The following is a 13,313-nucleotide window of genomic DNA, read 5'->3' as shown; positions in this document are numbered from 1 at the left end:
AGTAGATGTAGACACAGGGAGTGAGAAACAGAGGAACTCCAGGGCTAAAAAAGAACGTTCTTCCAAACACTACAAGCAGAAAGCTAAGCCTTACTAATTCAGATGCTATCAGCTCTTACACCCCCACTGCTGAGTTAATACCCACATAATAACAAAATGGCATGCAGCAATAAAAGCTTTTGATAGTGTAACTTAAAGACTGAAGCTATTGGTCTTGTGTTAATGAGGCCACTCTTGTGGCCTTGTATCATAAGACAATTCAAGTGCTGATAGGGCAACCTTGGGCCATGGCAGCAACTATGTTACTACTGTCCCACCTAACTTCATGTTCCCATATGGAAAACACTTCAGTGTAGCTCCGGCCTGAAGGAGGGAATCTACTGACATAGAATGTCACTGAGTCTAAATTAACATCAGAAAAACATCTACACAGCTACAAAAGAGCATTTCTGCCAGTAAAGGATGAAGTAAATAGGAGAAAAAAATACAGTTAAGACAGTAGCTAGGAGTCTAAGTTTTCTTTTTTGACCACAGACATCACACTACCACAAACTACTCACTTCTTCCATAACTCCTGTTCTACCTTTCTAAAAGGGATAATGCAGTTTATCTTAGTGTGGTGTCTTCAGGCTACAGAAGTTAAGGATCCTCAGGAGTAACAACAATCGGACCTACCAAGAAACTCACACTAGTTGTGCAGATACACAGTCAAAATAAGAACTTACATTAACTTTCTTTATCCATTCCTTGAAACAATATGGAACCAATTTGCTTTTCCAGAAAGTTCCCTCTGCCAGTAAACACATGCCTTCTTTCAGAAAGCTCCCTTTTTAGGCAACACTAGGATCTCTTCCAGCTGTCCCACTGACACCACTCCACAAAAGGTGATTGTACATGGAGAGATGATGGATGAGTTCCCTCAGAGCTGCAGCCATGGAATCCCAGAGTACATGAGCCCTTTCCCTCCATCCCATAGAACAACCATGTAAGCCTGCTATACTTTTACTGTCATTAAGAAAAGAGATCAATTAAATAGTCCAAGGGTAGCATATCTGTTCCTCTGAAGTAGCTCTTTACTATCTGAAAGGAATTCGTGAGTCACAGGCTTCTGGGCAAGAGTAGGTTCTTTGAAAGCAGAAGTCTCTAACAGTATTGAGACCAACAGAGGAACACAGTGGCTCTGATGCATTCCAAATTTGCATTGTTCCCTGCTGCATCATGTATTTAGGTTCACACATGTAGAACCTAACTGCAGTACACACAGCTTCCCAGGAAGTGGCGGGGGGGAAGGGCGGCAGGCAGGGGGGAAAGTAACTTTGCAAACAGCTTCATTTCATTTCACAGATTTAGTGCAAGGACTGAACTCCAGATTTGTAAATCCTAATTTAAAAGGATTTTTTTTTTTTGCACAGTACTAGTCTAATTTTAATAACCTTTTCAGAATCAGAATCTTCACCAAGGAGTGCAAACTGAAAGCTGGTCTGTAGTCCCCACATTTATACTTTTTAAAAAGCATCTCTCTCGTATAAGAAACTAGAGGGACACTAGTTTCAGTTCAAGCTGTCTTCACTTGACCTTCTCATGCAAGATTCATATTAGGTAACAAATTATCAACATTGCACCGTGTCCAAAACTGCTATGACCTAGAAGAGTTACAGAGAATGCTCCTACACTGAATGCAGAAAACATTTTCTGCAATGTGAAGTAAATCCTCCATACAGATGACCTATGAATAGCACAGAACCAGAAAAACCACTAGCACACTCCTCTATGCTTGCATGCCTGACACTCATATTATCTCATATTATCCATTTTTCCCATATGTGTAATGTTAATCACAGTATAAAAATTCAACTGTAGATAGATCCTTGGAGTCCACATAACAGAAGTTTTGCATAACTGCATTAATTTCCAATTTACAAATATGTCATTTTTCTTCCTCCTTCCCAGCTCTGACAAATGGACATGTCATATGTTCATAATGCCATTTGCTCAATTTAAAAGTCCCATATAGATTTATCTGCCATCTTTCTCTTTGCAGTTATATCCCGAACACATCATGGGCCATGGCCTTTAAATAAAAACATTCAAGTACTAGGAAAAAAATATATCATGCAGAGAAAAGCATTAAAGACCCCGGAGCAAGACACATGTTCCCCAGATTCTGAACACCTGCAGTTTTCTTTTTCTAACCACACTTGAAAAACTCCCCAACTTAAAGAGTAATATAGATGCAGACCATTAGGCTTGCATCTTCATGTAATTAAGGTAATGCCTTTGCTCTGTTTATTCACTTTGTCATACCATACATACAAAGAGCAAAATAACAGGATTAATCTGCCCACCTTTGACATCTTGTGCATTACAGAGTCATTGAATCACAGACTCATTCAGGTGGAAAGAGACCTCAGGAAGCCTCTAGTCCAACCACCTGCTCAAAAGGTCAGCTAGAATCAGAACAGCTTACTCAGGGCTTTATCCACTTGAGTCTTGAGAACCTCCAGGAATGGAGTCTCCAGATCATTTCCAAGCAACTTATTCCACTTCCTGGCTGTTCTCACATGGAAAAGATATTTTGCTCAGAGCCAGTCCATGCTGATGGTTCTTAATCACTTCCTCTTACATCTGTGCAGAGATGTTCTCCAAGAGTACCCCCTATATGCTTTTCCCACAGAGCAAAGAGAGGCTGATAAGCCTGCAGTTCCCTATATTGCACTTTTAACCTTTTCTGAAGACTGGTACAATGTTTGCCTTTGTCCAGCCATTGTGGCTCTTCCCCAGTCTCCATGACCTTTCAAAGATGACAGAAAGCAGCTGAGCAGCTCTCGCAGCAGCCCTGGTTTGCAGACCATTCTGTCCCATTGACTTGCATGGGTCAGGTTTTCTCTACAAATCTCTTACACAGTCCTTGCGCCCTGATGGGACCCCTTGTCCTTCTTGAACCCTTTCATCAAGCACAGAGGACTGTGAAGCCTCGTTAGTTAAGACAAGTGCAGGAGGCACAAATAACTCAGGCTTACCTGTGCCCCTTGCTACTAATTCACACGTCCCACTCAGCAACAATCTCACAAGATCAACAGGATCCTGGGTGAAATTAGCAAGGGCATTCAGCAACAGAGACAAATAAATCACTATCCCACTCTACTCAGCACTTGTCAGGCTACAGCTGGAATACCATGTTCAGTTTTGATCCCCATTATACAAAAGAGACATGGACAGGCTGAAGAGGGTCCAGAGACGGGCCACAAAGAAGATCAAAGGACTAGTAAGCTGCCATACTGAGATCACTGGGCTTGTTTAGCCTTGGGAAAAAAAAATTTAGAGAAGACACCTCATCACCATGTTCCAGTATATAAATGGTGGCTACAAAGAAAGTGGAGACTCTCTTTTTACAGCAAGGCACATGGAAACGACAAGGGTAACAGGTTCAAGTTCCCCCTCGGGAGATCCCAACTGGACACAGGAGGGAAATTTTTCACAATGCGAAAAAAATCAGCCATTGAAATAATCTCCCAAGGGAAGTGGTTGATACCCCAACATTGGTCACACTTAAGATTCAGCTGAACAAGGGGCTGGGCAATCTTGTCTAGACTGTGTTTTTGTCAAGAAAGGTTGAACCAGATGATCTTGTAGTCCCTCCCAACCTGGTACGCTATGATTCTATTAATTTATTTTTTCGGCACTTTCTTACTGCGTTAGCGGCTGTGTGGTGCTTAGTTGCCAGCCAGGGTAAAATCACAACACTTCAGATTTCAGAGAGTTTCAGCCTGTGAGCCAGACTTCAAGTTGTCTAAAGACTTTGTATGCTTCCTCATCATCAGATGAGGATCTGTAACAAACTCCTATAATGATGTGCCACATACTGGCCTATCCCTTTATCATGATACACAAGATCTTGAGTTGCCTGTGCTCTGTCCCACAAAGAATTTCATGTATTCAAAGTGCTTGTTCACTTTGAAAAAAGCTCCCTCAATCCTTGTCTTCCTGTCTTTTCTGAAGAACCTGTCTGTTTATTGCAGCACTCATCATGCAAGCTGTCTCACCATATTACAGTTATCACAAAAGTGGTGTAGCTGCATGACCACACACAGAGTTCTAGTTCTTCTTTTCACCCTGCGTAACCATTCCTGAGATCGCTCTTGTAGCTGTCACCCTGCATCATTTGCTTCTCAGCCCTGTCCACTGTTTCCTCAGTTCAGAGCTCCCTTTATCAGGTTTTCCAGCCTGTTAGCAGTGATGCTCTTGCCCTACTTAGTTGGGTGGATCTCATCCTTTCCCAACAGTCTTCAACCCACAGAGGTTTCCATGGCCACAAAAGCCAAATCCCGCTCAAAGACCCCAGCTGAACAGCCAGATGTTGACTCACATGATCCATCAACTCCTCCCAAGCCTCTCACCTTCACAGGCAAAAACACAAAGACACCCATACACTCCACCCTTGCCCCATTCTTGATGGCCATTCTTGGCATGCTCAGAATATCCCTGGTAATATCATTTGTGCTGAGATGGATAAGCAGAAAGAGGTGACAGTCCAAAAGACAGACAAGCCTCAGACTCTCTACAGCATCCCAGATCTTAACATCTGGTAAAGCAGCAATCATGCTAAGACTTCAAGTCAGTACAGTAGATGACTGACTCCATCCCATATGCGACAGATTCTCCAACAGCTACCACTCTCCTCTTCCCCCTTGTGCAGAAACATATTTGAAGCTCATCTGCCTCTGACACATCCCCTGAAGGGAGGTCACCTTCCTCCCCTGTTTCCAAGGTACTGCATCTGTTGTGTAACTGCAGCATAAGCCTGCTGTGGGTGCAGAATTTCAGGGCTTTGGGTGAGTATTCCAGAATAGTGCAGAGGAGAACCAAACAATTTAATGAAAGAACTATTTGCCCTAATACAGTTTTTATTAAAAAAAAAAAAAAAAAAAGAAGGGGAGAAAAGAAGAAAAATATACGTGCATAAGGAGCTTAAACATATTCAGTCAATTAGAAGATAAAACATTTGCAGTTTCCAAGAACATGCACAATTTTTATCCAATAAGTGACACTTCAAAAACAGTAAAATAAGATTCCTCCACCTGAACGAGTTTTAGCAATCACTGTTCAAGTCCTAAGGTTTGTACACCCATTCAGGAAAAGCATTCCCTCCATCTCGCAAGAAGTTGGAAACAATTGATGTATTACACCTCTGGAACCCCATTGTCTTCAAAATACATGTTGGGTAACACCACTATAATAATTTTGTCTGTAATGAACTTTCATGAGTAAAATAGATGGGAAGAGAGCAAATGCTCCAATGACGGAAACAAGGAATGAACCCTACTACTCACTTCACCATGGTCACATTTAGTACTGAAACTACAACCAAAACAGCAGTGGATACCTCACATTGCCACTGCCACCATTGACCATGAACAAAACTACATAGAAACAAGTGATTAAAAATATGCCATTTTATACCATACCACAGATGTCGGTATTTTATACCAGATCTGGTCACATCATAGTCCAGAACTGATTTCCAAAAGTCTGGGAATGAAACTTTTAACAGAACTATACTTTTATGACCTCCACTTCAGACAACAGTAAGCACTATATCACCTCCCAACGATAGTGAAGTATTCCCTGTGCTTTCTGACTAGCTACAGTCAACTGTGAAGACCAGAGTTTGTTACAAGTTCCTCCATCAGACTGTGCAACTGCTACAAATCTCAGCTAGATAAAGAACACAATTTTACCGTACTTCTCAGCTGCATGTTATCCAACGCATGGATGACATTTTCAGAGTAAAATAATCACATACAATCGAGCCCTTATTTATACACGTGTTCTTAAGATCATTTAGTAGACAGTGTTATCCAAGTTAACATGACTTTAATAGTTTTATAACCTACTTCTGTGGCTAAAAATTATATAGGTCTATGGCATCTGAAATGATCAGACTAGAGCAGCAGAAGTGTCCAAAAGATCAAAATTCTGCTCTGAAACTGGAGGCTATGTAAGAGAACTTTTTGCAGCTAGAGCACAGACTAGAACCATTCTGCTTATCTGCTTGAATATCAGTTTCAACCTGTATAGGAATATCAATTACTTTCCAAGGATAGCCCTCACCTCGCTGTTTCAAAACTGAGGAGTGATAACAACATATTCTGATTTTCTTATCTTTCTCACAAAACCAGTTACAATTTAAAATAAGTACTAACCTTGAATCTTATAGAGAAAAAAGCATTTATTTACCGGAATATTTGAAGGTGTGAAATTCAATTTCATAATAACAGGTATATTAAATAACAAAGCTTTAGAAAAACATATGTAATTAGATGACAACATAGTCATTTAAGCAGATATTTCTATTGAATCTTTGCTAGACTCCATGCTTGTCACCAAATCAGATGCTGTCCCATGGTATGCATTATAAATGAGGTGATTCATTTCATGAGGTTTATAATCAGTGACTGGAATTATAATCAACAGTATACATGAGTGTCTTCTAACATTTATAATCTTTTAGAGCCCATTTTGATCTCATGCTGGTTCCCTGTGACAGTAACTCCCCTGTCTTTATACTGACTTCCAGTTTATGCTGATGTGGGTTAGAATAGAGCCTCTAATTCTATATGAAGCATTATAGCACTCAAATATGTTTTAAGGTACACAGTAATGTCAGACTATTTGCATACTATAAGGTTTTATCAAAAATCAGAAAAAAATTTTTTTGTCTTGTGGGGTTTTTTGTTTGTTTGTTTTATTGTGTGGTGTCTTTTGTATTTTCAGTTGTTTGTGTTTGTTTGTTTGTTTTACTGGCTACCATCACTAACAAATTGCATTCCATTCACTTAGCTCAAGCTGCAGGTCATTTACTCCCTTAGCCCCACAGCAAAGGAATGAGATTTTTTTCTTTCCATTTTTTGAAACTACATGGTGCGATACATACAGCAATCCTGGCTCTCTTCTTTAAATTCAATGAAAAAAAATATTACATTCACCATTGAATCTTATCAAGAAGTTTCTCCACTTCTCTCAGCAGGAGATATTCCCCATCTCCAACAGCTGTAATTATTTAAAATGCATTACAGCAACCTTATCCTAGAGGTACCTACAGAAGTATCCTACAACACACACCAGGTGCATTCTCTGTTTTCATGTCAAAGAGACAGTGAAATTTTATCCAAATTTCCATAAAAGTAAAAAGAAAGCACTGCACTTCTACAAAAGTCTGCATCCCTACAGAAACTTGGGGAAAAAAGTGTCTTGTGTAACATATTCAGACACCAGGTTGTGTGTAGAATAACTGAAAAGCAGGATTTCTCATTTGTAGGAAATGCCTGACTTCAGTAAGAGCAAGACTAAAATCCGGAAGCATTAGCCTCTCTACAAAACAGAAATCTAAAGAAAAATCCAGTCACATTACCTAGTGAAAACTTCCTGCACTCTTGAGAGTCTCAGTGAAATTAAGCCTCATTAATTTTCCTTCCCCGCCTTAGATACCTGGTATTATATGAAATACTATTCTCAGTTTTCATGATCAGCTACATAAGCTCCCAATATCTACAGCTTTCAATCATCCCCATTAGGCATACTGTCCTAAAATCATCAGCCTTGGGAACAATTCTCAAGTTTGCCATTCCTTAAATCCTGCCTCTAAGACCCCTGGACCTCCAAACTCCATCTATAGAGACAAGGCCAAGCCTAAGTGAGAACCAATCTCATTTGGTTCCCAGCACGGGAGTAGAAAATACAGAAATTCTGGTTGAGTTATCCAATCCAATAGCTTTGCAGAGGTTTGCCATCCCTAAGGAATTCTGCTTAGCAGGTTTGCTGCAGAGCAACAAAATCTGGAAGGCTAACAAGAAGAGTGCCACAAGACTGATGATGCAAGGCTTTCAAGAGCCTCAGCTCAAAAGCAGAGCTAAGAGGTGGATGACTCTCACTTTAATACCACAAGAGTTCATATCAACCCTATCTCAGATATACTGCTGAACTGAAATCCCACATTGTTGAAAAGAAAACATTCCAGCCTTAAAAAGGTAACATTCTGCTGACCACATCCAGGGTTTTTTTTCTGTTTATCTCTAAATATTTATCTGCGCTCAGCAGCGCCTTGTCTCAGAATGTCATTTTCTGCACATCAGACTTCTGTGCTGAATAGGAGAAGGAAATAGACCTTTGCAAATAGGAAAGAGTTTTCTAACAACCACAAACTGAGCTAAGCTACCTATGCTCCATTTAACTAAGTTCCAGTCAAAGCTGTGAAATATAGGGCTGATTATTACACACAGCTGGGAGACAAGGAACAAGAACAACATTCAAACATTATTTGGGGATTATCATAAAGCCAATGCATGCCACCCATTTAACTAATTGGTAGCGAATCATATTCTTACTAAGATTGCTACATTATTGTTGAAGCTGGAAATGGAGGGAAGTATTCTAATCTCTGAAGAGTCCTTGATAGGAGAAAAAAAAAAAAATCTTCACAGGTACAAAAAGGAAGTATAGCAGAACCATATGTACTCCAAGAAACTTGAAGTGTTTATATTATTACAAGTAGTTATATTGTCTAGATCACTGAAATATCTTGTTGAAACATTTAGCTAGAGAAAGACATTGGCTGTGTTTCTCTCCTTGATCTTATAAGCATAAGCTTCAAGTATTTCCACTCAATTCAGAGTTTCTGCATAGCAGTGCCAAGAGAGCACAAGAGTACCACTATCTTACCAAATTCTTTAACTTTTCCTGAGCTGAAAGCTATAGCTCAAAAATTTTAAACACACACACAATCACACAGTAGAAATCCATAATAATGTCAACACTTCATAACCAGAATATGAAGGGCAAGAATGATTCAGCATGAAGACATAAGGGTAGAAGAAAAAAAATTTACCGACAATTACTATAAGAGATCAACAAGACAGAAGAAGCCATAAGCTACTGATAATCCATAAGCCAACTCAGAACATCCATTTTATACTCAGGGCCCAAGGTGAAAAAAGAATAAATGTTTCTGCTTTTAAAACAATGCTTTACAGCAAACTCATGACCAGTCTGAGACAAGATATATTAAAAAAAAAAAAACAACAAAACACCACACACACACACAACACAAACTTCATACTCAATCATAGAAGGTCCCTTGATCAGAAAAACACAGAAGCCGCTAAGCCATCTGCCAAGTAAAACACCATCTCCTTCAAGCCATACTTTTAGGGGGGAAAGGGGGGAAAAAAAAAAAAAATTACAATGGCTAGCCACCAAGTCATAAGTGAACAGCAACACAAAACATTAAGATGCCTTGGCCTTAGAAAGGCAGCTTTACAGCACAGTTACTGTTATTCAGCAAAAGGAAAACAACAAACTCACTAACAGAATCCCCCCAAACATTTGACACTGTAGGGTCCTAAATAAATTGCAGAGACATCAGCTAAGGTGAAGGCCTTTTTGAAGGATATGAAGAAGGCCAAAGGCTACAGTCTAGTCACTTCAAAACAAGGAAAATTAGTTTCCTAGGATATGGACCAATAAATTACAAGTGAAGCAAAGGCTACGTAGGCATGAGCTGGAGTCTTTCACATGACTTGCAGATGTGGACAGGGATAGCAAATACTTAAAGGAAAGAAAAAGGATTTAATTCTTTGCTGATCAATATGATAGGACAATTCTGATGTATCCCCGTTCGCCTTCTCCCTGAAACCTCCCATCTCCAATTTGCATTATTTACCTTAACCCACACTGACATCTGTCAGCTGGGTTCTCAGAGCAATTTCAATTCACTGGTATATTCTCACTCAGTAGTGATGCTCAAAAAAGACACTACAGTTTTCCATGTTCCTCAGCTATTCCCTATGCCCAAACACAGCTCTTCACTTGCCACATGATTCTATGTACTGGCCTGATGATTCTATGATTCAAATGCAGATTCTACTGTTCTGTGCTTGATTCTCCACTACAGATTTCCAGGAAGCAGCATCTGAAACACAGAGTAGAAGATTTTGTAAGGTGCACAGAAGTCAGAGTAATGTAGATATTTTGCCTTATGCAGCACTAGGTTTGCACAAAAAGAGATACAAACGAGCTAGTCTCAAAATATATGTCTAAAGCAAGTTTGCTGGTTTCAGTAACTGGCATACTCTATAAATAGGATTCTACTCTGTTGATATTTGGAATTAAAAATACAAGACTTATAGCCACAGCAACAGAGTACAGGACTGGGGACTGGCATTCTAGCAAAGGCATCTAATATGCAACCTCAAAGATTAATAAGAGGATCTGAGTCATGCTGTATAGTAAAATCACATTAAGAAGCCTCCCATAAACAAAACTGTAGACACTGAAGTAATTTTGACTGTACAAGAAATGCCTTTTACAAAACATATTTTTCCTCTGAAAATCCTTTTAAAATATTCTCAGGCTGGTTAAAAATCCTCCTCAAGTCCCAGATGCAGAGAGTTAATATAGGAGACTTTCTCTTCAGCTGTTATAATACAGCATTTAAGGGTCCAACTAACATCTTCAGACTTTACACAGAACATGAGTCTCCATTAGTTCCTATCTGTTTCAGCAGAACAGTTCTGCAAATAAGCCTGCGCATGCCTGTCTTAACTCATATGACTAGCTACAGAGAAATACTGCAAACACATCAAGGTATGTCTTTTTAAACCATGCAGAGGAAACTTACTACAGTCACCATATTTATTTGCCTTGAGCCTTCTGAATAAGAGACAAAGCCATATTGAGACATACGTTTTATAACTACATTCAAAGAACTGTTGCTTTGATTCATTCTCTCCCACACAGCTCCCAACACTTGCATATCTGAGTTCTTTGTGACACATAGAAACGCACTGTCCCCTTTCCAGATGATAGACTCAGATGAGCTTTTCAAGGCGGTGGACTACAGCAGTATTCTTCACTAGATACTCATTCTTCTCTGGAAATGCAGCTCTTTTTGGTTTTTACAGTATCAGGAAAAGGTTTAACACAAAGAGCATTTCTTAAGCTGGAGTGCCCTGTGCTCTCACTGTTTCAGACATTCAAGTCACTCATCCCCCAGGTATTTGTGTATGCACAGAAGATCAGGGCTTCTGGTTTTATTAGCCCATGCATAGGGTCCAGAGTTCATCAGCAAGTATAGGACAAAACCATGTATTTCTAAATGAAGGCTTAGACACTAATACTACTCTCACTATAATCAAAGAGAGAAGTCTTCATTGATTTCAACGTGTTGCTACTGCACTACACCCTTTCATCCTGCTATCTGCCTCCTGTAGCCAGAACTCTGCCCATCACATTTGATAGCATCTGTACAAAGTTTGAAGGGCTGCAGAAAGCTTTCTGCTGATTTTCAGATAGATATTTGCAATGAACATAGATGATCAGCTCTCCTTGAGCTCAGACAACTGAGCCCTCTGATATTACTGCGGTATTATATAGTTATCATCAGAAACAGGGCTAGGGCCTGGAAAAGATACTTTGGGATTTCATCAGTTTCCAAAAAATAATTTCAGAAATATTGTCATAGCTTCATATTTCACTACTACAATCTGAATTTAGAATAACCAAGAGTAACATCTACAAAATTACTACATGCTAAATACCATGCTCACAAATACAACATCTCCCTCACAAGAAGATTAGCTTTCTAGAAATATCTAGCATAGCACAAAATCATACACATTTCAAAACCTAAGTAAGCCCCAAATCAGTTATTAAAGACATGCATTCCAATATTTCTCAGCTAACATGAAACAGATATTTGCAACACTTATCTTTTTGAGTCTATGTATATAGATTGCAAAATTAGGAAGTGGTTTATATATAAAACACTACCAAGCATAAAGGAACAATTTTTAGAAACACAATAAGAGAAAGCTTAACAGCTTTAATACTGGAAGGACTAGGGGCCCTCCCTTTAAACATCTTATTTGTTGCAAAAGAAAAGGTTACACTACATTATTAAAAAACAAATTCAGGTTTTGCAAAACAATATTTCATGAAAATTATTACTTACCTTTTTTTTTTTTCTTTTTTCCATGTATCTAAAATTCCTGTTATTCTGCTGTTGTAGTAGTGAGGACTCCCATTTGTGCACAAAGGTCTGAACTCCACAGTTTTTGCCCAACTATTGGTCAGATATACCCTTGACTGAATAGAACTGCTGCACTGAGAAAAAGCACTGTCTACCCCAGGAAGTAATAGGGAATTAAAACAGAACTAACTTAAGGAAACAACAGAAAGGGGAATCACAAAGGTGCTTAAAAATATTCATTTGCCCTTCACTGTGTTTGGTGAAGAGAGTTGCAGAGGTTTTTAATGAGGATTGATGACCAGCTGGGGTTAATGGCCCTCAGCTGCACCTCAGGCCATTAACTCCTCCCTATCAGTTATGAATCCCCAGGAAATACCCTCTACCTCTCTCGTTATTGCTTAACCATAAGTAGCCAGAGATGATCAACCAGTCAAGATTCTGGTGTGGTGTGAAGGTTCCTGTTCCTGCCTCTTCACGCAGCATGTCTTACATTGTAAAACAAACTATTTAGATATTACTACGCTGAGGTCACAAAAGGATGAAGAAATGCATGCGAACAGAGAGAAAATAAACATTTTGTCTGGTGACTGCATTTTATATTTCTTCTTTAGAGTAAACATAATATTTATAGCTTGTACACTTCCAGTCTCAAGTCTGTATGTTAGCAGAGGATGATCAGAGAGTTTGTGCATGGAATTAATATAAGACTGAGAACACAACCTTTAGGTTTTAATTTTTTTTGCAGAGAAAGACTGTACTGGAAATTGGTTTGACTGAAGAAGGGAAGCGGCATTTGTATGATACAGCATCCTAGGGACGAAAATTATTTAATCTTTTTTGAATATCAGAATTTCTGGGAACATGACTATTGATCAGGACATATCTAAGTAACATACTTTCCTTCATACCTACTGAGTTCAGCCACTCTGAAATATGACATACAACTACACTAATAAGCAATCTGAAGATCATCTATCTTGACTGCATCTTCAGTGAGTAAACCTACACCCTCTTGCAGTGTCATTTTACATCAGTCTCACAGAAAGAGCAAAAAGGGATTACTTTTCCATTTCATTCTTTCCCTTTCCTGTATATTTGGGCTGCCCATATCATAAGGCTTGTGAGGCACTGACATTTTTTAAATGGATCAATAAATTATGTCCTTGTGTCTTTGTAAAAATTCTTACAGGTAAAAGAAATTGCAACTTCCATCCCATGAACAACTCTGTTTATTTCAATGTGAACATCAGTGTCAATAAATGCCTGAAAAACTCCAGTCTTAAGGGGA

At 39.1% G+C, this 13,313-nt stretch overlaps 1 long non-coding RNA gene across 1 annotated transcript in view; it reads right to left on the bottom strand.

Moving 5' to 3' along the window:
* Nucleotides 1-9,980, bottom strand: part of LOC110361247 (uncharacterized) — a 42,336-nt gene extending 32,356 nt beyond the window's left edge. Inside the window, exon 1 of the long non-coding RNA XR_002417717.2 lies at nucleotides 9,719-9,980. This is a non-coding gene — a long non-coding RNA (uncharacterized LOC110361247). The remainder of the gene's footprint in view (nucleotides 1-9,718) is intronic.
* Nucleotides 9,981-13,313: the final 3,333 nt, after the last annotated feature.

This window comes from Columba livia, chromosome 2 (genome assembly GCF_036013475.1).
Source record: "Columba livia isolate bColLiv1 breed racing homer chromosome 2, bColLiv1.pat.W.v2, whole genome shotgun sequence".
Lineage (NCBI taxonomy): Eukaryota > Metazoa > Chordata > Aves > Columbiformes > Columbidae > Columba > Columba livia.
This window is presented reverse-complemented; position numbering and strand designations above follow the sequence as displayed.